The sequence below is a fragment of the Schistocerca cancellata genome, chromosome 1 (genome assembly GCF_023864275.1).
Source record: "Schistocerca cancellata isolate TAMUIC-IGC-003103 chromosome 1, iqSchCanc2.1, whole genome shotgun sequence".
Lineage (NCBI taxonomy): Eukaryota > Metazoa > Arthropoda > Insecta > Orthoptera > Acrididae > Schistocerca > Schistocerca cancellata.
The window spans coordinates 1,168,192,343-1,168,216,556 of record NC_064626.1 but is presented as its reverse complement, the minus strand read 5'-3'; the positions used below and the strand labels follow the sequence as shown (position 1 = coordinate 1,168,216,556).

Genomic DNA, 24,214 nt, shown 5'->3' with positions numbered 1-24,214 from the left:
TGGCCCTGCATGTCAGCAGGGGACTGTTCCAACTGGTAGAGGCTTTGTAATGGTGTGGGGTGTGTGCAGTTGGAGTGATATGGGACCCCTGATACGTCTAGAGGCGACTCTGACAGATGAAACGCACGAAGCCTCCTGTGTGATCACCTGCGCCCATTCATGTCCATTGGGCAATTCCAGCAGGACAATGCGACACCCCACACGTCCATAATTTCTCCAGAGTGGCCCCAGGAACACTCTTCTGAGTTTAAACACTTCCGCTGGCCACCAAACTCCCCAGACATGAACATTATTGGGCACATCTGTGTTGCGGCACTTCTGGTGCTTTTGGTGGGGAGGGGGGAGGAGGTCAATTCTACAAAATATTAGACAGGTGTACCAGTTTGTTTGGCACTTTAGTGTACTTGGTCGCCCAATGGTTTGATTAACTCACTTGAATGCTAATTGACTTGGAAACGTCTTAACGTATTTAATTTTTTTCTTAACAATTATTTCTCAGCACAGCCTATCCAGCAACAAACACTCTTACAAGTTTTTCAGGACGTTTCTGGCCACGCTGTATACCGTATGTATTTTTCAGTGTACTATTTTGTTTAAATACTAGGCACAGGCATGTTAGAAATAGTTCTGGCACTTACTATAATATAATAGTCCGAAATTGTACTTACACTAATATTTATACAAGGTATTTCAAAGACTTCGTGACCATTATATAGGGGTGACAGATCACGTGATAGGGAACAACTTTTGTTAAAGAAAAAATGTTCCCTGTGTAAGTAGGCTGTTTAGGTTTTTTATTGATAACGCCACATAGCGCTCTGTATGAAAATCACTGGCTGTGCTGTGTGCAGTCTGCGGTTGGTTTGCATTGTTGTTTGCTATTGTAGTGTTGGGCAGTTGGACGTGAACAGCGCGTAGCGTTGCGCAGTTGGAGATGAGCCGCCAGCAGTGGCGGATGTGGGGAGAGAGATGGCGGAAGTTTAAGAGCGGACGATCTGGACGTGTGTCCGCCAGAAAGAGTAAATTTATAATACTGGACAGCATGAACTGATATATATATTATACTATATATATATATTATACTATTAAGGTAAATACATTGTTTGTTCTCTATCAAAATCTTTCATTTGCTAACTATGCCTATCAGTAGTTAGTGCCTTCAGTAGTTAGAATCTTTTATTTAGGTGGCAGTAGTGGCGCTCGTTGTATTGCAGTAATTCGAGTAACGAAGATTTTTGTGAGGTAAGTGATTCATGAAAGGTATAGGTTATTGTTAGTCAGGGCCATTCTTTTGTAGGGATTTTTGAAAGTCAGATTGCGTTGCGCTAAAAATATTGTTTGTCAGTTTAGTGTTGATCAGAATAAGTAAAGAGAGAAATGTCTGAGTACGTTCAGTTTTGCTCAGCTGTGTGAAAATCAAATAATGTAAGAGGTTTATCAGCACAGTAATTCATAAATTTTTCTAAGGGGACGTATCACCTGTTCCTTCCCAGCGGTGTTAGGTGCCGTTTAAAACTAATTATACCACTCAGAGGTGCCAAGGCATAGGCACTCTGTGTTATTCATGTGCATTGTGTGTTGCCTATCATGCAGTGAGTGGTTTGCTCGTCGAGACAGGTGGTAGGCCGCGCAAAACTCAAGTTCCTGATTCACTTCTAAAATATGTTTCTCTGCTCAGAGACACTCATTCTTATGACTTTCTTGTTAAAAATCGCTTTATCGGTTTACTAGAGTAGGAAATATACTGCGCAGTTGGTTAGTGCAGCCTGCTAGTTCGGTGAAATATCTCGTCGTCCAGGGAGCCTCGTGTTGGAGAGAAACGTCTGCGAAAATTTTGTCTCTAGCAAAAGTTGATCCTCATGACGTGACCTATCACTCATACAAGTTCGTCGCAAAGACTTCGAACCACCCTGTATATTTCAGGCCACTGTGTAAGAATGTAAGCGAAACGCGTTTAGTATGATAAAATTAGTTTTGAAATGACACATCAGGGACTTTACTAGTCTCATACAGATAAGATTTTATGTATATAGACCGAAGCGGCGAATGAAAATCTGTACCAAGCCAGGAATCGAAGCAGGGTCTTCTGCTTCATGCAATTGCCTGAACCGCTTTGCCAAGGTGGGTTAGTGGCTAGCGCACCAGCCTAGTAAGCATGAGATCTGGGTTCTATTCCCGGCCTTGTTACAAATTTTCACTCGCCGCTTCACTCTAGTTTTATTTGGTTGCTCATGGAAGGACCGCATGTGATAAGTCTGAGCTTAATATTACACGCTGCTGAAGACGGCTAGAGAACAATTGTCAATGAACTTATAAGTTGTTTTTATTTTCGTGTACTTCAAAAAAATGGTTCAAATGGCTCTGAGCACTATGGGACTCAACATCTTAGGTCATAAGTCCCCTAGAACTTAGAACTACTTAAACCTAACTAACCTAAGGACATCACACACACCCATGCCCGAGGCAGGATTCGAACCTGCGACCGTAGCAGTCCCGCGTTTCGTGTACTATCTATACAATTTTGACCTTAAAGGTTGGGGACACCAGCTGTAGTAATGACAATATTTGAAATGGGAAGCGGATATAGTGAAAAGTTACAAGCCATCTGGCTTGCACCCTTTCCTTAATAAGCTAACGCTATCTGATCCTTGTCAAGACTGGAGATATGCGGAACGCGTGATTTTCATCACTTTATTTAACAGTGATTACCGTACTTGATTGTGCGTATTGTATTTGCTAAAAGTGCAGGGCTTTTCTGTCTGAGTGTGTGTCGCTTCGGCCACGGGAATTCGTGGGAACCTTGCAATGCGTTTCTCCAGGAATTGCGGAACGGTGAAGACACACAACACAGCGAGTAACGGGGCAGTCTGCTCGCCATTCAGAGGATTGAATCCCTGGCTTACAAGGGCGGTAGGGCCACTCGAGTGAGGTTTGCGTGATTCTCATGTTACTCAAACCAGGACGTGATTCTGGGTGTTGTGGCGTTCAGTACTGTCCGCTACCCGGGTAGTGTGTCTAAGGAATAGAAAAGCAAGTGAAATCACTCAACAGAGGAAAGTCCAGTGGACCTGACGGGATACCAATTCGATTCTACCCAGAGTACGCGGAAGAACTTGCCCCCCTTCTAACAGCCGTGTTCCGCAAGTCTCTAGAGGAACGGAAGGTTCCAAATGATTGGAAAAGAGCACAGGTAGTCCCAGTTTTCAAGAAGGGTCGTCGAGAAGATGCGCAAAACTATAGGGCTATATCTCTGACATCGATCTGTTGTAGAATTTTAGAACATGTTTTTTGCTCGCGTATCATGTCATTTCTAGAAACCCAGAATCTACTCTGTAGGAATCAACATGCATTCCGGAAACAGCGATCGTGTGAGACTCAACTCGCTTTATTTGTTCATGAGACCCAGAAAATATTAGATACAGTCTCCCAGGTATATGCCATTTTCCTTGACTTCCCGAAGGCGTTCGATACAACTCCGCACTGTCGCCTGATAAACAAAGTAAGAGCCTGCGGAATATCAGACCAGCTGTGTGGCTGGATTGAAGAGTTTTTAGCAAACAGAACACAGCATGTTGTTCTCAATGGAGAGAGGTCTACAGACGTTAAAGTAACCTCTGGCGTGCGATAGGGGAGTGTTATGGGACCACCGCCTTTCACAATATACATATAAATGACCTAGTAGATAGAGTCGGAAGTTCCGTGCTTCGCGGATAATGCTGTAGTATACAGAGAAGTTGCAGCATTAGAAAATTGCAGCGAAATGCAGGAAGATCTGCAGCGGATAGGCACTTGGTGCAGGGAGTGGCAACTGACCCTTAACATAGATAAATGTAATGTATTGCGAATACATAGAAACAAGGATCCTTTATTGTATGATTATATGAAAGCGGAACAAACACTGGTAGCAGTTACTTCTGTAAAATATCTGGGAGTATGCTTACAGAACGATTTGAAGTAGAATGATTATATAAAATTAATTGTTGGTAAGGCGGGTGCCAGATTGAGATTCATTGGGAGAGTCCTTAGAAAATGTAGTCCATCGACAAAGGAGGTGGCTTACAAAACACTCATTCGACCTATACCTGAGTATTGCTCATCAGTGTGGGATCCGTACCAGGTCGGGTTGACAGAGGAGATAGAGAAGATCCAAAGAATAGCGTTGCGTTTCGTCACAGGGTTATTTGGTAAGCGTGATACCGTTACGGAGATGTTTAGCAAACTCAAGTGGCAGACTCTACAAGAGAGGCGCTCTGCATCGCGGTGTAGCTTGCTGTCTAGGTTTCGAGGGAGTGCATTTCTGGATGAGGTATCGAATATTTTGCTTCCCCCTACTTATACCTCCCGAAGAAATAACGAATGTAAAATTAGAGAGATTCAGGATCGCACGGAGGCTTTCCGGCAGTCGTTTTTCCCGCGAACCATACGCGACTGGAACAGGAAAGGGACGTAATGACAAAATGGTTCAAATGGCTCTGAGCACTATGCGACTTAACTGCTGAGGTCATCAGTCCCCTAGAACTCAGAACTACTTAAGCCTAACTAGCCTAAGGACATCACACACATCCATGCCCGAGGCAGGATTCGAACCTGTGACCGTAGCGGTCGCGCGGTTCCAGACTGTAGCGCCTAGAACCGCTCGACCACTCCGGCCGGCCAGGTAATGACAGTGGCACGTAAAGTGCCCTCCGCCACACACCTTTGGGTGGCTTGCGGACTATAAATGTAGATGTAGATGTAGCGGGTTTGAGTCTTGAGGGCTGGTCCACCGCCTGACAACATTTGGAGAGAACTCACTATTCTTAAAGTGGTCAGGCCTGCTGCGGTGGCTACGATACCTGATGGAGTTCCCGTCGCGTTCGCTTGGCGTGTTGGAAATTCTGAGTTGTACAAACAACGACTTGTCACGCCTATTGCCTCATCAACAGACGGGAATTTCAGCAACAAACACTGAGACGAGGGTGTGACCTGGTTGGTCCTCTACTTGATATATTCCGTTGTGGGGGAATTATTTGACATTACAGTTTCACGCCAATCGACAGAAGTGAATAATATTTTGCCTGACTGCTACTTGGTGCCGTCCTGGCGCAAACGGGGGAATCGGGTGTAGGGATGCACGGTCGATAACACTTTTGGATCGGTCGTCTTAGAGTAGGCTTCAGGTGCTCTGTCACTGAGGGGCAATCGTTCTTGCGTTCTGCGCTGGGAAGTCACCCCGGCGACTTAGGACGATCCGCAGATTCCGGGATGGTGCAGATCGCGTGCAGATCACGTCCGTCAAAGCGACAGGGGATTGGTGAGCATACTGTGCAGCACCGGATTGTTAGGTGACGGTTTGCCGTTTTATAAGGGTACACCGACGCCACCGTACCTTTACGTTCCACATACGAAGATAGATTCTTTTTATTTTAGTTCGGACGACCAACCACTGTATACTAAAATTCAGATTCGTGGGATTTATTCACGTCATTGAGGGCATGTGCAGTTTGAGTCCATTATTCTTCCCCGGACATCATACTTGTGTTGATTAACTGTCTGCGATGTTAGATTCTTGTTGTCAGTCTGTTGGTCTTCTTGTGTACCAAGGTGAAGTTTGGCTATAAATCGCCAGCTTATTTTGATTTGAATTTCATTTACAGTAGGCAGTTTTCCCTTCATCTCGATTTTCAATATCTGGTGCTTTTAAAACATAGTTACTAATTGATTTTATAGCAATTCCCAGCCTTAGGATCTCATGTTAGTGCCAAATTATGTTGAATTTTCTCATTATGTGAGTATTGGAGGGCGATCCGATTTAATCATTAAAAGCCATTCAAAAGTCAAGATCGCACAAAATACTTTTGTATTCAAGACAACCGGTTTCAACAATCTTAGCTGTCATCTTCAGGTCTTAAACTATTATAAAGAAAAAAATCGAGGTTCAGCCAGTGACGGATACAGAAAAACCTCAAGGAGGGGGCGCTAAACGTATCTTGAGCTGCCATTACCTTTACCGTAATAAAAAATAATCAAGTCACATACAAAGTTTAAGAAAGTTTTATTTAAACTTATTATATACATATACGAGACAATGCCATCTTATAATATAAAAAAGTTACAATTGTGGTTCTCTTCCCGTAAATGATGAATTCTATGCTCCTATTCTTCCTGGCAAACTGTTTAATTACATGGTCAATAGGAAAATCAATGTCAGGGTGAGTGTTCAACAGAGCTAAGCCATTACGTGGATCCTCCTCCATTGTCGACCTCAGCCATATCTTTGTACGCCGCAGTGTTGAAAAACTTCTTTCTATTGTAGCAATAGATGCAAGTAGACAAGCGAATATTTTGTACAGCGTGTGCAAAGTAGGATAGTCAGATCTAGGACAAACAGACAACCCTTGCATAACAGAACCACGATTGTTATGGGCGTTTATGCTCGTTTGCTTGTACCGACGAATCTCTGCCAGTAATCTCTTTTTAATCAGAAAGAGTGATTCTTCTTCAAAAAACGGTAGTTCAGTTAAGCACTGATTCAATTTATGCGCCAGATCATTATCGTCATGTTTCAGTAGCTGTGAGGGCAAAAGTATGTTGAATTTTACATGATAATGCTACATAGGAAAGTACAACTACTCGATAACTCGATTCAGTCGAGTCGACTGACAAAAGAAACGAACGACTAGCGTGCGGGCCTACTGGCGGGGGCGACGCGGGTGGCAATGGTGGGAGCCCCACAAGAGGGGGGAGGGCGGAGAGGGGGGGGTTGCGCCCCGCCCCCCCCCCCCATATGTATCCACTACTGGGTTCAGCGTAAAATGAACATGCTTTATTACAAAAAAATCTTTCAGACCTGAAGGTGACAGGTAAGACTGTTGAAACCAGTTGTCTTGAATAAAAAAGCTTTTGTGCGATCTTGGCTTTTGAACGGTTTCCAACAATTCAGATAAAGTATTTCCATTCTGTTAAGGGTGTCAACATTCGGTCTCAAGGGGTGTGTCGGAGGCTGGATAGTCTCTGACTCTAGTAACGACATCTAAATTCACACATGAGGTGTACTGCAATATTTATTCGGAAATTCCTCTACGATACAGCGTATTGATACTTGTACATTAGCAGAGGCTTTCAAAACATTGCAGTTGCAACGCTGCATCACAGCATACGCCACGCTTTCCCCTGCATTGTCACCGCGCTGTCAGCGACTTTCGAAGCGAGTAAACACGCAACTGGTGGAATTTCCCCTTGTTTACCGATGCTCCTGCGGGGACTGCGGAGGGAAACGGCACGATACGAGTATCCGGAGGGAAGCGGAGGCGGAATGCCGCTAACTGGAAATCACGTGACCGGGATAGAGGGCGAGAGTGACGGGGCGAAGCGGCAGCCGATAGATAAGCCTGCCGCGCACGTGGCCTCAGCGGCGCCGACCGTTGCTGTCTGCGCGACGGGCCGAGCTATGCCCCGCGCCGAGGAAATGCGGCGCGCGCAGGCCAGATAGAACGGCGTATAATCGGCCCCCGGGCTGCCGTCGGCTGCGTAATCCCTTTCGGCGTTCAGCACAGCGGCCCTAAAAAAAAAGGCTGCAAAAAAAAAAAAACGGGCAACGTTGCGAGCAGCACTTTACGTGTGCAGCGAAGCCATCCATGTGAATTATTCCCGTCTGTAACACATCACGCGATAATCGGTAAATTGTTTCCGTTCCGTCGCGCTTTGGTCCACTTTCTAGTGCAACCCGATTTTTTTTTAATTTTCTGCTCGTCTGCCCTTGCCCAAACACCACGCAGCACACTTAATCTCTCTTCTTTGTTTCCATCGCGCACAATAAAAATTATGATTGGCGTTGAATCGGTTTGACCGAATCGATGGACATGCGTGTCTACGCGAGTCTGAAGTACTCCATAAAGAAATCTTCGAAATTTGCTTCTAGTGTGATACCATCTCGCACTTTTGTCTGTTTTGTGCTAATAATTTCATGTCTATTAAAATACAGGGTTATTACAAATGATTGAAGCGATTTCACAGCTCTACAATAACTTTATTATTTGAGATATTTTCACAATGCTTTGCACACACATACAAAAACTCAAAAAGTTTTTTTAGGCATTCACAAATGTTCGATATGTGCCCCTTTAGTGATTCGGCTGACATCAAGCCGATAATCAAGTTCCTCCCACACTCGGCGCAGCATGTCCCCATCAATGAGTTCGAAAGCATCGTTGATGCGAGCTCGCAGTTCTGGCACGTTTCTTGGTAGAGGAGGTTTAAACACTGAATCTTTCACATAACCCCACAGAAAGAAATCGCATGGGGTTAATTCGGGAGAGCGTGGAGGCCATGACATGAATTGCTGATCATGATCTCCACCACGACCGATCCATCGGTTTTCCAATCTCCTGTTTAAGAAATGCCGAACATTATGGTGGAAGTGCGGTGGAGCACCATCCTGTTGAAAGATGAAGTCGGCGCTGTCGGTCTCCAGTTGTGGCATGAGCCAATTTTCCAGCATGTCCACATACACGTGTCCTGTAACGTTTTTTTCGCAGAAGAAAAAGGGGCCGTAAACTTTAAACCGTGAGATTGCACAAAACACGTTAACTTTTGGTGAATTGCGAATTTGCTGCACGAATGCGTGAGGATTCTCTACCGCCCAGATTCGCACATTGTGTCAGTTCACTTCACCATAAAGAAAAAATGTTGCTTCATCACTGAAAACAAGTTTCGCACTGAACGCATCCTCTTCCATGAGCTGTTGCAACTGCGCCGAAAATTCAAAGCGTTTGACTTTGTCATCGGGTGTCAGGGCTTGTAGCAATTGTAAACGGTAAAGCTTCTGCTTTAGCCTTTTCCGTAAGATTTTCCAAACCGTCGGCTGTGGTACGTTTAGCTCCCTGCTTGCTTTATTCGTCGACTTCAGCGGGCTACGAGTGAAACTTGCCCGCACGCGTTCAACCGTTTATTCGCTCACTGCAGGCCGACCCGTTGATTTCCCCTTACAGAGGCATCCAGAAGCTATAAACTGCGCATACCATCGCCAAATGGAGTTAGCAGTTGGTGGATCTTTGTTGAACTTCGTCCTGAAGTGTCGTTGCACTGTTATGACTGACTGATGTGAGTGCATTTCAAGCACGACATACGCTTTCTCGGCTCCAGTCGCCATTTTGTCTCACTGCGCTCTCGAGCGCTCTGGCGGCAGAAACCTGAAGTGCGGCTTCAGCCGAACAAAACTTTATGAGTTTTTCCACGTATCTGTAGTGTGTCGTGGCCATATGTCAATGAATGCAGCTACAGTGAATTTATGAAATCGCTTCAATCATTTGTAATAGTCCTGTATATTTTATTGTTTGTTTTACGTTTCCTGGGCACATTTATTTTGACGAAATGGCGAGTTTCGATCAATATTTGACCATGTCGTCTGCAGAACGGTGTGGGTTGGACCGAAAAGTTTCCAGTACCGATATAGCTTATAAGCACTCCGTCTTCAGGGCACAAGTGGCCCATCGGGACCATCCTACCGCCGTGTCATCCTCAGCTGAGGATGCGGATAGGAGGGGCGTGTGGTCAGCACATCTCTCTCCCGATCGTTATGATGGTTTTCTTTGACCGGAGCCGCTACTATTCGGTCGAGTAGCTCCTCAGTTAGCATCACGAGGCTGCGTGCACCCCGAAAAATGGCAACAGCACATGGCTGCCCCGATGGTCACCCATCCCAGTGCCGGCCACGCCCGACAGCGCTTAATTTCGGCGATCTGACGGGAACCGGTGCATCCACTGCGGCAAGGCCGTTGCCGATATTGCTTATGCTATCCCCTTATTTGTGATCTGTTTTCCATTATATTTAATTTCGTGTTTTATTCAGTGTATAAATGAACTGTGAATTCTGTTAAAATGTGAAAACATTTAGCTTAACACGGTGATACGCTGCTTGATACTGCGCAGCCAGAGGTAATATACCAAATATTATTGTAACCATGGACGCAAAAAATGAAGGAAGTTATCTTTTCATCACAACCTCGAAGCTGCCATCCGCCATCTTACATAGCCCAGAACGTTAGGTACACCGCATTTATACCTCCATGATTCACCGCCGTGATGTTCTGAGGCATCAAGGAATCACAAATTTAGCATTGGGGGGCAACGTGGAGGGTAAAAATCGTAGAGGGAGACCAAGAGATGAATACACTAAGCAGATTCAGAATAATGTAGGTTGCAGTAGGTACTGGGAGATGAAGGAGCTTGCACAGGAGAGATTAGCATGGAGAGCTGCATCGGACCAGTCTCAGGACTGAAGACCACAACAACAACACATACATGTGCTTTACTTCCTTTCTGAACAAGACTTTGGCCGAAAACTTTCGTGAACACTCTTTTTGTCCTGCTTCCCTGTTGCTCGGTGTGTGAGTAGCAATCTATCCGCTACACGGAATTCCAACTCGAAGTTTTTTGTAAGCAGTCCTCTGCACTTCAACAAGAGAAATAATGTACAAAATTACAATACCAGAAGCGAAAAATGACGTTAATTACACCACATTACGTTTGTGTGCAGCACGAACAGTGGCTTCCAATGCTGCAACCAGAAGTTTTGTCCATTTACCCAGTGATTCAAAAAGGCCTGACAGACAGCAGAAAAAATTTTGAAACTATACTGAAAATCTATTATTGGAATGTGTAAATGGTGATGGGCAGGAATTACTGACGAACGTCTGTCTGCCTTTAACTTAAAAAGAAGACGTGACAAACTATCAGCATGGAGGCATATATACAAAAAACGATTGACGTTAATATAAAATGATCCGTTTCATACCATTGCGATTATCGTGCAAATGCCACATGAAAGATGAAACTAAGTAATCACGGTATGGACTTATATACTTTGAAAACCTCCAAATGAAATTCAGAAGTAACATTAAGTAGATGATTGAAGCATACGTACATTTCTACTGTGATGTATTTTATTATTCTTGAAAAAGTGACAGAGTTGCTGGCGAGAAATATCCTGGGAAAAGAAGCAGAAGCCTATTGTTGGAAAGATAGGCCTGTATGTTACACAGGTTAGGCTATCATCACCAAAAAAATGACTTACACATATTTTAAAGAAAAATATTGAGTCTACGGCATCTAAGCGTTTGAGACCGTTCCCTTAATCAGATTTGCACAACGCTGAAACATGTTTTAAAAAAATATGTAGTTTTTTACCCTGTAAATTACTACTATTGGTCACACACTGAATGACTCACCATGATGAATGATTTCCAAGTCAAAAGACGTGTAAACTGCAGTGAAACTAACGCACTGGCAATCTAATAAAATAAGAACTCTATTCTGCATGGAGGTATCTCTCCGTGCATTTCCGTTTCGCTGACATTTTAATAATCATTCACTTTGTTGACATGCACAGGATACTACAGAATGCCTTGCTTCTTTCGTCATTGCACACGTTTAGGGCCTAGCTAAGCCCACGTAGGTAAGTTTTTTGCAAACGAGAACATTAAAAATGTTGTTCATACGTGTTTTGAAAGCTAAAAATTTGGCGAACAAGAAGCAGTACCAGTAAGGAAAGAAGCATTGATTTCGGAGTTCCAACTCTATTTGCTATCGATACAAATACAGTAGAAGTGGAATTAAATGGATTACGAAAGCATGCTTTTCACATCACTCCCTTCTCTCCTCGGTTGTTCGAAATATGTCAACAAAAAACAAGTAACACTGACAAGAGCAAATATGTCGCGTTACTAGAGCGAATACGCATTCAAGAAAAGAACAAGGTTCCAGATTGCATTCCTGGCACTATGTTATTCATGCAAGCACTGTAAGTTGTAGCATTTAAAACGGTCGTTGCGTGCACACGACAGAAATGATGAAAAAGAAACAATCATAAACAATAATCTGCAAATATTTTAGGCTGTTTAAGATGGCGGCAGACCCCGCCATCTCTGGCTTCAAAAGAACGTACTGCGTAAGTCTACAGCGCCATCTCCCTTCATTGTTTTTACCTCCATGATTGCAAAAAAAGCGTTGCGCTCTTTGGAGAAGGGAGAAGATGTACTCTGTTATTTTTTCATATTAATAGAGAGAGGACTATAGCGAATTGGGACTAATAGAGTCTGATATTTTATGGTGATACTGAACGCAACTTCAGAATGCATTTTTGGGCGCAGATCTTGTCAAATTTGTAATTGACAGAATTACGTCCGACTTTGGATGACTTTTGAAATTCTATTGTGACTAATTAAGTTAGGGATTAGTTCTACTGATTTTAAGAATACACTATGTGATCAAAAGTATCCGGACACTTGACTGAAAATGACTAACAAGTTCTTGGCGCCCACCATCGGTAATGCTGGAATTCAATACGGTGTTGATGACAGCTGGCCCGCTCGCAGGCATACGTTTAATTACGTTCTCGAAGTTTTTTTAATGTTTTGAACATGGATGTGATCAGCAACTGTAATTGATTACAATGTTACAAATTTCCAGCCAGCCGGTTGCAAATAGAATTTAAAATTCTTTAACTAGTTTTCAACGCCAACTAGGGACGCCTTCTTCAGAAGATACTGTTACCTTACCTAACAATATCACAGGAAGGTACAATAATAGCAAGCAGGCATTAGAACAAACACTTAATGTTTACAAATTAAATTGCATAAAAATACTCACATCTGGATAAAAGGAAATTTGAGCGACGTCACTCTACCCAAAACACTAAAGCCACAATTAAGACATTTTCCACCTGAATACATAATAGGTATAGTTAAAATTTTAAAACAATCTATAAATATGCTACTAAGGGCACTACAGTGGTATAGGACACGAGTAAGTAACAGCGACTGCGCGAGCAGGCCGTAGCAAATGACGACGTGAACATGATACAGCTCGAGCCATCTAGTAGCACAATTTACAAAGGTGTAACAGCATCTATACGAAATTAATATAATAGTGATTGACAAATTAACAGGATGTAAATCATAAAAGCAATGGAGAGAGAAACAGTATTTAAGGGCCTAACAGGGAAGTGGAGAACCAACATTAGCTATCAGACATTTTTAAGTAACGGCTTTAAGCCATTGAAAAAAAATTTTTTTACGCGACTGCAGTTGTTCATTTAATATGATGCCAACATTCAGAAAAAGATGTTTGAAGATCTGTAACTCTTCCATAATGTTTAGTCTAAAGCCTTTTCTTTAACAGTGCAAAACTCCGATGTCATGAAAGGTTGAGTTATGGATGTTAGAATCATTTATCCCCAAAAGATGCTCCTCGTATCTAGCAGAGAAAGCACGACCTGTTTGGCCTACGTAACAGGCTTTACGTGTGCCACAACTGATTTTATACATTCCTGAATTCTGGAGGGGAGACCGTTCTGATTTTAAATTATGTATAAGGTTGCTATGCAAGCTGTTTTTAGTAGAAAAGGCTCGATTGCGGTTATATTTGTTCCCGAGTAATCACTGAATCCTGTAAGATACTGCCCGCATCTCGTGGTCGTGCGGTAGCGTTCTCGCTTCCGACGCCCGGGTTCCCGGGTTCGATTCCCGGCGGGGTCAGGGATTTTCTCTGCCTCGTGATGGCTGGGTGTTGTGTGCTGTCCTTAGGTTAGTTAGGTTTAAGTAGTTCTAAGTTCTAGGGGACTTATGACCACAGCAGTTGAGTCCCATAGTGCTCAGAGCCATTTGAACCATTTTTTTGTAAGATACTGGTCCTATATACGAAATGGAAAAATATTTTTTTTCTTTTCGTCAACTTCATTATTAAAAGGAGTGTTGAGAGTAGTAATTCTGGCTTTGGTCTTATTTCTGAAGATTTTTATCTACTATAGTCTGGAAGGTTTCTTGGGGAATGGCAGCCCATTCTTCACGGAGTGCTGCACTGAGGAGAGGTATCGATGTCAGTCGGTGAGGCCTGGCACGAAGTCGCCGTTCCCTAAAGCGTGCTTTAGGATTCAGGTCAGGATACCGCACCGAGCGATGTGGCGCAGTGTTTAGTACACTGGACTCGGGAGGACGACGGTTCAATACCGCGTCCGGCCATCCTGATTTAGGTTTTCCGTGATTTCCCTAAATCGCTCAAGGCAAATGCCAGGATGGTTCCTTTGAAAGGGTACAGCCGACTCCCTTCCCCATCTTTCCCTAATCCGGTGAGACCATGACCTCACTGTTTGGTCTCATCCATCAAACAACCCAGCCCTACCCAGGATTCCGCGCAGGCCAGTCCATTACAGGGATGTTATTGTCGTGTAACTACTCCGCCACGGGCCATGCATTATGAACAGGTGCTCGATCGTCTTGAAGGATGCAACCGCCATCCCCGAATTACTCTTCAACAGTGGGAAGCAAGAAGGTGCTTAAAGCATCGATGTAGGCCTATGCTGTGATAGTGTTATGCAAAACAACAAGGGATGCAAGCTCCTTCCATGAAAAACACGACCAGACCATAACATGACCGCCTCCGAATTTTACTGTAGGCACTACATACGCTGATAGTAGACGTTCATCGGACATTCGCCATACCCCCACCCTGCCATCGGATCCCCACATTCTGTACCGCGATTCGTCACCCCACACAACGTTTTTCCACTGTTCATTCGTCTAATGTTTACGCTCGTTACACCAAGCGAGGCGTCGTTTGGCATTTACTGGAGTGATGTGTGGCTTATAACCAGCCGCTCGACCATGAAATCCAAATTTTGTCACCTCCGACCTAACTATTATAGTACTTGCAGTTTCTCCTGATTCAGTTTGGAATTCCTGTGTGATGCTCTGGATAGATGTCTGCCTATTACACAGTACGACCCTCTTCAGCTGTCAGCGGTCTCTGTCAGTCAACAGACGAGGTCGGCCTATACACTTTTGTGCTATACGTGTGCCTTCACGTTTCCACTTCACTATCACATCGAAAACAGTGGACCTAGGGATATTTAGGAGTGTGGCAATGTCGCGTACAGACGTGACAGAAGTGACACCCAATCACCTGACCAAGTTCGAATTTCGTGAGTGCCGCAGAGCGTCACATTCTGCTCTCTCACGATGTCTAATGACTACTGAGGTCGCTGATACGGAGTACCTGGCAGTAGATGGCAGCACAATGCACCTGCTGTTCAAAGGCTAGCCAATATATCACTCAGTATTAGGGGCGTAAATGCAACCGTTCACTATCAACCCCCTCTGCAGATGAACCACGTGTAAAATAGGTAGTGAATGAGCCCGAGTACAGTTGCATTCTGATGTGTCCTTCCGTAAGGATATGAGTGGCTGCCTAAACAACCACATAGATCTGAAGATCATGAAATACATAAGTGTGTGCTGGGGGGAGGGGGGGGGGGGGGCATGTACCGTGGGCGCTGATCTGCAGGCAAGATGGACGCCATCCTTTACAGAGCCGAGCCGCTTCCTCGTTCATTCCTTACAGAGCTACAAGAACGAGCCTGTCTAATATCATGATGCACGAATTCCGTCACAGATTCCCAGCACAATAAACAAGGCAGCGGTATCGGCGCAAGTCATTTCTCGCCAGCTCTCACAAGGATTCCCCTTGCTCCACAATTGAATCACAATAACAGTTTACCGCTTGTCTGTGAAAAAAGAGAACCCAAAATGGCTCGTTGGTTCTGCATTTTGTTTTACACGACAGAGTCATTGTTATACACTCGTTAGAATATAGCCGTGCTATGTTGTAGGTGTATACGTCCATCTTTGTGACCCAAACGTATTATCGGAAAATGAAAATACAATTTTCTGAGGCTAGAAGAGAGGGGAATAAAGTCATTAAATTTCAGGGATGAAAAGACATACTCTCCAGGATTGGGACCTTCTCAAAGTCTGCGTCACGTGCAGTCACAGTGATGCGAACTCTGCATTCCAGTTGCCAGTGCTACACGAAAATGTAGCGAACTGGAGAGTCCTAGGCTGCTGAAAGTTGATTTTACCGGCCAATCTGAGGATGATTTCGAGAGATTTTCCACATAAGTGTAGTCGTGTATTGGCTCCAGACTTTACCTAACCTTGTCAAGAAATGTATCCTTGAAAACACATTTTGTCCACTTTCAGTTATGCCTCTCCATACTAGAAAATAGAAGTCATGAAAGTAATGCAGTAAAACGTGAACTAAACTGAAGTTTTAGAGCAAACCAAGTGTTATATTTATTTATTTATTTATTGTTTCTTGGGACCAAATTTAAGGAGAAGTCTCCATGGTCATGGAACGAGTCAATACATGAAATTATAACACGATAGTAGAAACAGATAAAATGAAATATAAGAAACATATTCAGGCGACAATTCGTAAGTTAAAATAAAGAAAATCAACAATGTAACACTGGAATTTGCTTAATTTCTCAGTTCGTCCAGGAGCTCCTCGACAGAATAGAAGGAGTGAGCCATGAGGAAACTCTTCAGTTTACACTTAAAAGTGTTTGGGCTACTGCTAAGATTTTTGAGTACTTGTGGTAGCTTATTGAAAATGGATGCAGCAGAATAGTGTACTCCTTTCTGCACAAGAGTCAAGGAAGTGTATTCCACATGCAGATTTGATTTCTGCCTGGTATTAACTGAGTAAAAGCTGCTAACTCTTGGGAATAAGCTAATATTATAGTTGTTATAGATTACATCAAGATTGAATAAGACTTTTAAAAAGTTTATTTCCTTTCTCTTTCGCCTCCAGAGGTGTTAATGTGCTGTTTCAGCGTAACATTACGAGAGTGTATTTTGCAGAGTATCTTGTATGTTTTATGTCATATCTCGTGGGATACCCTGGATTTAATCGTGTTAGGATGTAATTTCAGATTTTTATTGTTGTTGTCTTGTTGGTGGAAGGTTCTGCCGCTAGGATAACTCCTATCGTTGCTCAGGGTACGACCGATCGTCTGTGATGGCTTTATTATCAGCGGAACGATCTTCGGGGGAATACTAAGTAGATAACTATCAATCTTTTGATATTTAATAGGTTTCGTTCACTTCATGCCAAATTTAGCTTTTGGGCACTAGCGTTTCCAAACTCACAGAGTCAGCTTATCGTATTTCTACAGTAATACAATAATTTATATAATCTGCTGCAGATGTTTTCTGTGTATGTAATTGAAAATGTGAATGTTGAAAAGTCCTTAACCTCTGTAAAATGGTATGAGTGAATGAAGGCTTTTTCGTAGGAATTTTGTAACTGCGCTCCAATAAATTATCACTAAAACCGCGTTCTATCAATTGAATTCCAATTTGAATACCTTCGCAAGGTGTATGTGATTTTATATGTTTAGCGAAGCTGTGCTGCACCCGAGCCTAATACACAATTTTCTATACCACAACCATGCGCGAAATGAGGCACACTATACAAGTACAGATTGAAACTTATTTATTAAAAAAACCAACAAAAAAAACACTTCTATCTTTGTGGCCATGCATATTAAAGTTCACAAAGAAATCCGATCTGGATAAATAATAATACCAGACATTCTTCTGAAATGAATATGCTCGCCATGCTATTAAGTTTATCAGTGTCTAATGCACTCAAGTTTTTAGTCACAGGTCTGCCCAATATGCCACGCGGAATTACTGTCTTTTCTCATACACAAAATTACTTAAAAAATCCATACTTTCTGAAAAAAAACACACTGGAAATAAATATGCCTTCACTTTAAAGCACTTTTGCCGGCCGCTGTGGGCGAGCAGTTCTAGGCGCTTCAGTCCGGAACCGCCCTGCTGCTACGGTCGCAGGTTGGAATCCTGCCTCGGGCATGGACGTGTGTGATGTCCTTAGGTTAGTTAGGCATCAGTAGTTCTCAGTCTAGAGGAATGATGACCTCAGATGTGAAGTCCCATAGTGCTTAGAGCCATAAAGCACGTTTGAGGCATGTAGCACAACTAAAACCAACTTCCTTCGGAGCTCGTACTACACACGACCGTACCATTGAAAGGCTGGGCTCCGGCTCCTTTAGACTGCTGTAAGCATTCTATATCTCCAAGAGAAAAGACGCGAGACGAATACTCCGTTCTGATTGGCCTGTTTTCTTTAAGGCCAATAGAAAAACATTATTCTCCCGTGTTAGACCGCGCTTTTCATGACCAACTGCTCAACAAATAACACACTTTCGAACGGTAGTTTTTCTCGAAATAGATATTAAATATACTGATATTTTGTTTCTACTGTACGTTATTAACTATTTTCATTTGCACTCGAATTAGGTTTCCTTTTACCATAAACTTACTTATCATATTATGTATGATACAAAATTCCCCGACATACAACGTTCATCAGTAGAACAATGATCTACATATTTACTTAAGACCACATTCACGCACCATTCACACTACTAAAAGCACATACAAAAGTGTACAAACATAAATAAACAAAACAGCCTTCAAGAAATAAACAGAGCAATTCACAAAAACCTTCTCTTCACCTGTTTCTCGAATGTCTCTGATCACTAATGTGCTCTAGCTGATGAAAATTAGAACTACATACTCGACTGAACCCGTTTCAGACCGTCTGTCACTGTGCACGCATGAGTCATTCTCCCGATACGCAGGCTCTAGACAGGGGCGATATAAGGCGTCAGGCCTCAGGTGTTAGAGCCACATGTTCAGGGATATAGATTTATACTTCATTCCGAATGACGAGCAGGAAATGAACCAACATTTTTTGTCCAACAGTGATAAAGCTGTCTAACCGTAAAGTGGTTGGCAATCCAACTTAAAATAGAGCAGAATGGAGGGAACGTGATCTCGATACAGAAAAATAGATTTATTACCTCAGTACTCTGGTTTTGATTACTTAAACTGACTTTATAGGCTTTTAAATACAGTAAATGCATAATTAATTTCTTATCAAAGTACCTGACTGAAACACTGATTTCGTCGCAGTTTAAGTGCATTTACAAGTATATTAATTCAGGTTAAGTAATCGATACCAGGGTAATGTATTGAGGCAATAAATCCATTTCCTGTATCGGGATGAATGTTCCCTGCATTTTGCTCTATTTTAAATTAGACTAACTACCTCTTGACGGTTAAACAACTTTTATCGCAATTGGGCAAGGAATGTTTAGCCATCTACTGCTTATCACTTGGAATAAAGTATAAATCTATATCCCTGAACATATGACTCTAACGTCGCAAAATCAGTTGGATCAGAAATAACGATTTATCCTGCAGCTGAAGCGGTCTTGTTCATAATGGTCTAGTGCAAATCATTTGTCTCAGTTTTAATATTATGTTTACTGTCCCTTTTATGTTTTGGGGCTTGTTCTACCACTTGGATTTTAACTGTTCTTGTAATCATTACTGCATTCTGCCCTGACTGAGTAAGCGGAGGTCTGTTACTAAATACGAGGGTGAGTCAAATGAAAACCTTAAACACTTTTAAAATATTATTTATTGTGCAGAAGTGGTACAAAGCTGTAACACTTTTCAAAATAATCTCCCCCACGCTCAATGAAAGTCCTCCAGCGCTTACAAAGTGCATAAGTTCCTTTAGAAAAAATTCTTTTGGTAGTCGGCGCAACCACTCATGCACCGCGTGGCGTACCTCTTCATCAGAACGGAACTTCTTTCCTCCCATTGCGTCTTTGAGTGGTCCAAACATATGGAAATCACTTGGGGCAAGGTGTGGTGAGTATGGAGGTTGAGGAAGACACTCAAAATGCAGGTCTGTGATTGTTGCAACTGTTGTACGGGCAGTGTGGGGCCTTGCATTGTCATGTTGCAAAAGGACAGCTGCTGACAGCAATCCACGTCGCTTTGATTTGATTTCAGGCCGCAGATGATTTTTTACAAGATCTGTGTATAACGCACTGTTGACAGTGGTCCCTCTAGGCATGTAATACTCCAAAATGATGCCTTTTTCGTCCCAAAAGAGAGTCAGTAAAATCTTCCCTGCTGATGGTTCTCTTCGAAACTTTTTTGGTTTTGGTGATGAGGAATGGCGCCATTCCTTCGTGGTTGGTTTCCGGTTGGTGGAAGTGAACCCAGGTTTCATCCCCAGTAACGATTCTTGCAAGGAAGCCATCACCTTCTCCTTCAAAGCGCCGAAAAAGTTCTTCACAAGCATCAACACGTCGTTCTCTCACTTCAGGAGTCAGCTGCCGTGGCACCCATCTTGCAGACACTTTGTGAAACTGGAGCACATCATGCACAATACCGTGTGCTGACCCATGACTAATCTGTTAACACGCTGTAGTGTCATTCAGTGTCACTCGACGGTTTTCGTTCACTATGGCTTCAAACTGCTGCAATGTTCTATGGAGTCACAACTCGTTGTGTTGACCTGGACGAGGAGCATCTTCCACTGAAGTCATATCATTTGCGAACTTCCTAAAAAAAATGGTTCAAATGGCTCTGAACACTATGGGACTTAACGTCTGAGGTCATCAGTCCCCTAGAACTTAGAACTACTTAAACCTAACTAACCTAAGGACACCACACACATCCATGCCCGAGGCAAGATTCGTACCTGCGACCGCAGCGGTCTCGCGGTTCCAGACTGTAGCGCCTAGAACCGCTCGGCCACTCCGGCCGGCTGCGAACTTCCTACACCATTCGTAGACTTGCTGCTGTGACAAACATGCATCACCGTACTGAACCTTCATTCGTCGATGAATTTCAATAGGTTTCACACATTCACTACGCAAAAACCGAATAATAGAACGCTGTTCTTCCCTGGTGCAAGTCGCAAGTGGGGCACCCATCTTTATATTGATACTGCGACGGTATGTCTGCATCTGCACTATGCTGCCACCTACAGGCCATTCTGCACACTGTTTGTAGCACGCTTACCAAGTTACTGGATAACGGAGCGAAATTTCGATTTAGTATTACAAATTTAAGGTTTCCATTTGACTCACCCTCGTATTTGCTTCTCTGCTGATTTTTAAGTTTTTTATGAAGGTTCTGAATTTATTATAAACTGAAAATTCAAGCATGTTGGTAAAATAAAATGTTAAAATTGATATTCACTCACGGCTCATCCGAGCCCTACGACTTCCCTGCTATAGAAGAGAGAGCGAGAGTATCAATGGGAATTTCGAAACGTAAATAATACCCTTCAGTTAGAAGTAACAATCGATATTGCAACAAAGTATACATTAATTAATTTAAAAATAATAGAAACAGATGTCAGTTGGTTCTGGCAAACAACTTACATCTCAAGCAGTTCGTCGTTTGTCATCTACACATCGATTCTTCTCCTGCTGTAGAGAAATTTCTTTCTTTTTTTAAAAGCTGTTTGGGAATTCAGACGCAAGTGGCGGTGTACTTGGCAAAATGTAATCACAGCCGAGGAGTTCGACAGCGAAAGAGCGTGGGGTTGGGAGGGGGTGGTGGTGGGAAAGAAAGGGGTTGTTAGGAGGGGGTGAGGAAGCAAGGAGTGCAAGGGGGGCGGCGCTCCGCCCCTCGCGGCGGGTAATATTTCATCGCGCCGGCGGGACCTGCGACGCAGAACAATGCGGGCCGATTTTTCATCCCGCGCAGACGGCGGCGCCGCCCCCGCAGCGGCGGCCGGCACGTGTTTCACCCTCGCAGCGCTGACCCCGCCGCCGCCGGCGCGCTTGGCCCACGCGGGAATCCCCGTGTTGTCTTTGGGGGCTGCAGCCGCCACCCCGCCCCCGCATGCCTCGCGAGCGTGCCGCCGCTGCCGTGTCTGTCGCAGAGCCCCGGGGGCCGTGCCTGGCCTACTTCCAGCCTCCCCCCTGTCTCTGACGTAGCCACAAAGCCACAAACGGGGTGTCTCCAAATTGTTTCGAACCTCTCATATAAATTAAATGATCGATTATCTGTTACTGAAGCAAAGTCGATCACAACACCTTGCAACAGGGTCTCTGACCCTAAACTGATATGTATTAAATTCTATTTCTGTCATATAATGTGCTGACAAATGTCATGGGATAGCGATATCCACATACAGGGTGGTCCATTGATCGTGACCGGGCCAAGTAACTCACGAAATAAGCGTCATACGAAAAAACTACAAAGAACGAAACTCGTCTAGCTTGAAGGAGGAAACCAGATGGCGCTACGGTTGGCCCGCTAGACGGCGCTGCCATAGGTGAAACGGATATCAACTGCGTTTTTTTTTTTTAAGGAACCCCCACTTTTATTACATATTCGTGTAGTACGTAAAGAAATATGAATGTTTTAGTTGGACCACTTTTTTCGCTTTGTGATAGATGACGCTGTAATAGTCACAAACATATGGCTCATAATTTTAGACGAACAGTTGGTAACAGGTAGGTTTTTAAATTAAAATACAGAACGTAGGTACGTTTGAACATTTTATTGCGATTGTTACAATGTGATACATGTACCCTTGTGAACTTAACATTTCTGACAACGCAGGCTATTACAGCGTGATTATTACCTGTAAATACCACATTAATACAATAAATGCTCAAAATGATGTCCGTCAACCTCAATGCATTTGGCAATACGTGCAACGACATACCTCTCAACAGCGAGTAGTTCGCCTTCCATTATGTTCGCACATGCATTTACAATGCGCTGACACATGTTGTCAGGCGTTGTCGATGGATCACGATGGCAAATATTCTTCAACTTTCCCCACAGTAAGAAATACTGGGACGTCAGATCCGGTGAATGTGCGGGCCATGGTATGGTGCTTCGACGACCTATCCACCTATCATCAAATATGCTATTGAATACCGCTTCACCCGCGCGCGAGCTATGTGCCGGACATCCATCATGTTGGAAGTACATCGCCATTCTGTCATGCAGTGAAACATCTTGTAGTAACATGGGTAGAACATTACGTAGGAAATCAGCATACATTGCACTATTTAGATGCCATCGATAAAATGGGGGGCAATTATCCTTCCTCCCATAATGCCCCATCATACATTAACCCGCTACGGTCACTGATGTTCCAATTTTCGCAGTCATAGTGGATTTTCCGTTGCCTAATAGTGCATATTATGCCGACTTACGTTACCGCTGTTGGTGAATGACGCTTCATCGCTAAATAGAACGCGTGCAAAAAATCTGTCATCGTCCCGTAATTTCTCTTGTGCCCAGTGGCAGAACTGTACACGACATTCAAAGTCGTCGCCATGCAATTCCTTGTGCATAGAAATATGGCACAAGAGCAATCGATGTTGATGTAGCATTCTCAACACCGACGTTTTTGAGATTCCCGATTCTTGCGCAATTTGTCTGCTACTGATGTGCGGATTAGCCGCGACAGCAGCTAAAACACCTACTTGGGCATCATCATTTGTTGCAGGTCGTGGTTGACGTTTCACATGTGGCTGGACATTTCCTGTCTCCTTAAATAACGTAACTATCCGGCGAACGGTCTGGACACTTGGATGATATCATCCAGGATACCCAGCAGCATACATAGCACACCCCCGTTGGGCATTTTGATCATAATAGCAACACATCAACACGATATCGACCTTTTCCGCAATTGGTAAACGGTCCATTTTAACACGGGTAATGTATCACGAAGCAAATACCGTCCGAACTGGCGGAATGTTACGTGATACCAAGTACATTGGTGACTATCACAGCACCATCTATCATAAAGGGAAAAAAAGGGGTCCAACTAAAACACTCATATTTCTTTACGCACTACACGAATATGTAATAAAAAATGGGTGTTCCTATTTTAAAAAAACGCAGTTGATATCCGTTTGGCCATCTAGCGGGCCAACCATAGCGCCATCTGGTTTCCCTCTTCAAGCTAGACGAGTTTCGTTCTTTGTAGTTGTTTCGTTTGAAGCTTATTTCGTGAGATATTTGGCCCGGTCACTATCAATGGACCACGCTGTATACAGACGGCTGTAGTATCGCGTTCGCAAGGTGTAAAAGGGCAGTGCAGAGCCAGAACTGTCATTCGTTCTCAAGCGATTCATGTGAAAAGGGTTCCGACGGTATTATTAACAGACTTTGAACGAGGAAATAACCGCAGAAATCAATGTGGGACGTACGACGATCGTATCCGTTAGGACAGTGCGGCGAAATGTGCCCTTAATGTGCTATGACAGCAGACGACCGATGCAAGTGCCTTTGTTGACAGCACATCACCTGCAGCGCCTCTCTTGGGCTCATGAGCATATCGGTTGGACGCTAGACAGCTGGGAAACCGTGGCCTCCTCAAATGAGTCCCGATTTAAGTTGCTTAGACCTGATGGTAGGGTTCGAGTGTGGCGCAGTCCTGACGTAGCTGTGGATCCAAGCTGTCAACAGGGCACTGCGCAAGCTGGTAGAGTAGGCTGTGTTTACATGGAATGGATTGGGTTCTCTGC

The 24,214-nt window shown here is 43.6% G+C and overlaps 1 protein-coding gene and 1 pseudogene across 1 annotated transcript in view; both read right to left on the bottom strand.

Moving 5' to 3' along the window:
• Positions 1-24,214, bottom strand: part of LOC126138580 (uncharacterized) — a 687,542-nt gene that overhangs the window by 30,069 nt on the left and 633,259 nt on the right. The window lies entirely within an intron of this gene.
• On the bottom strand, positions 9,643-9,760 carry LOC126103504 (5S ribosomal RNA; annotated as a pseudogene).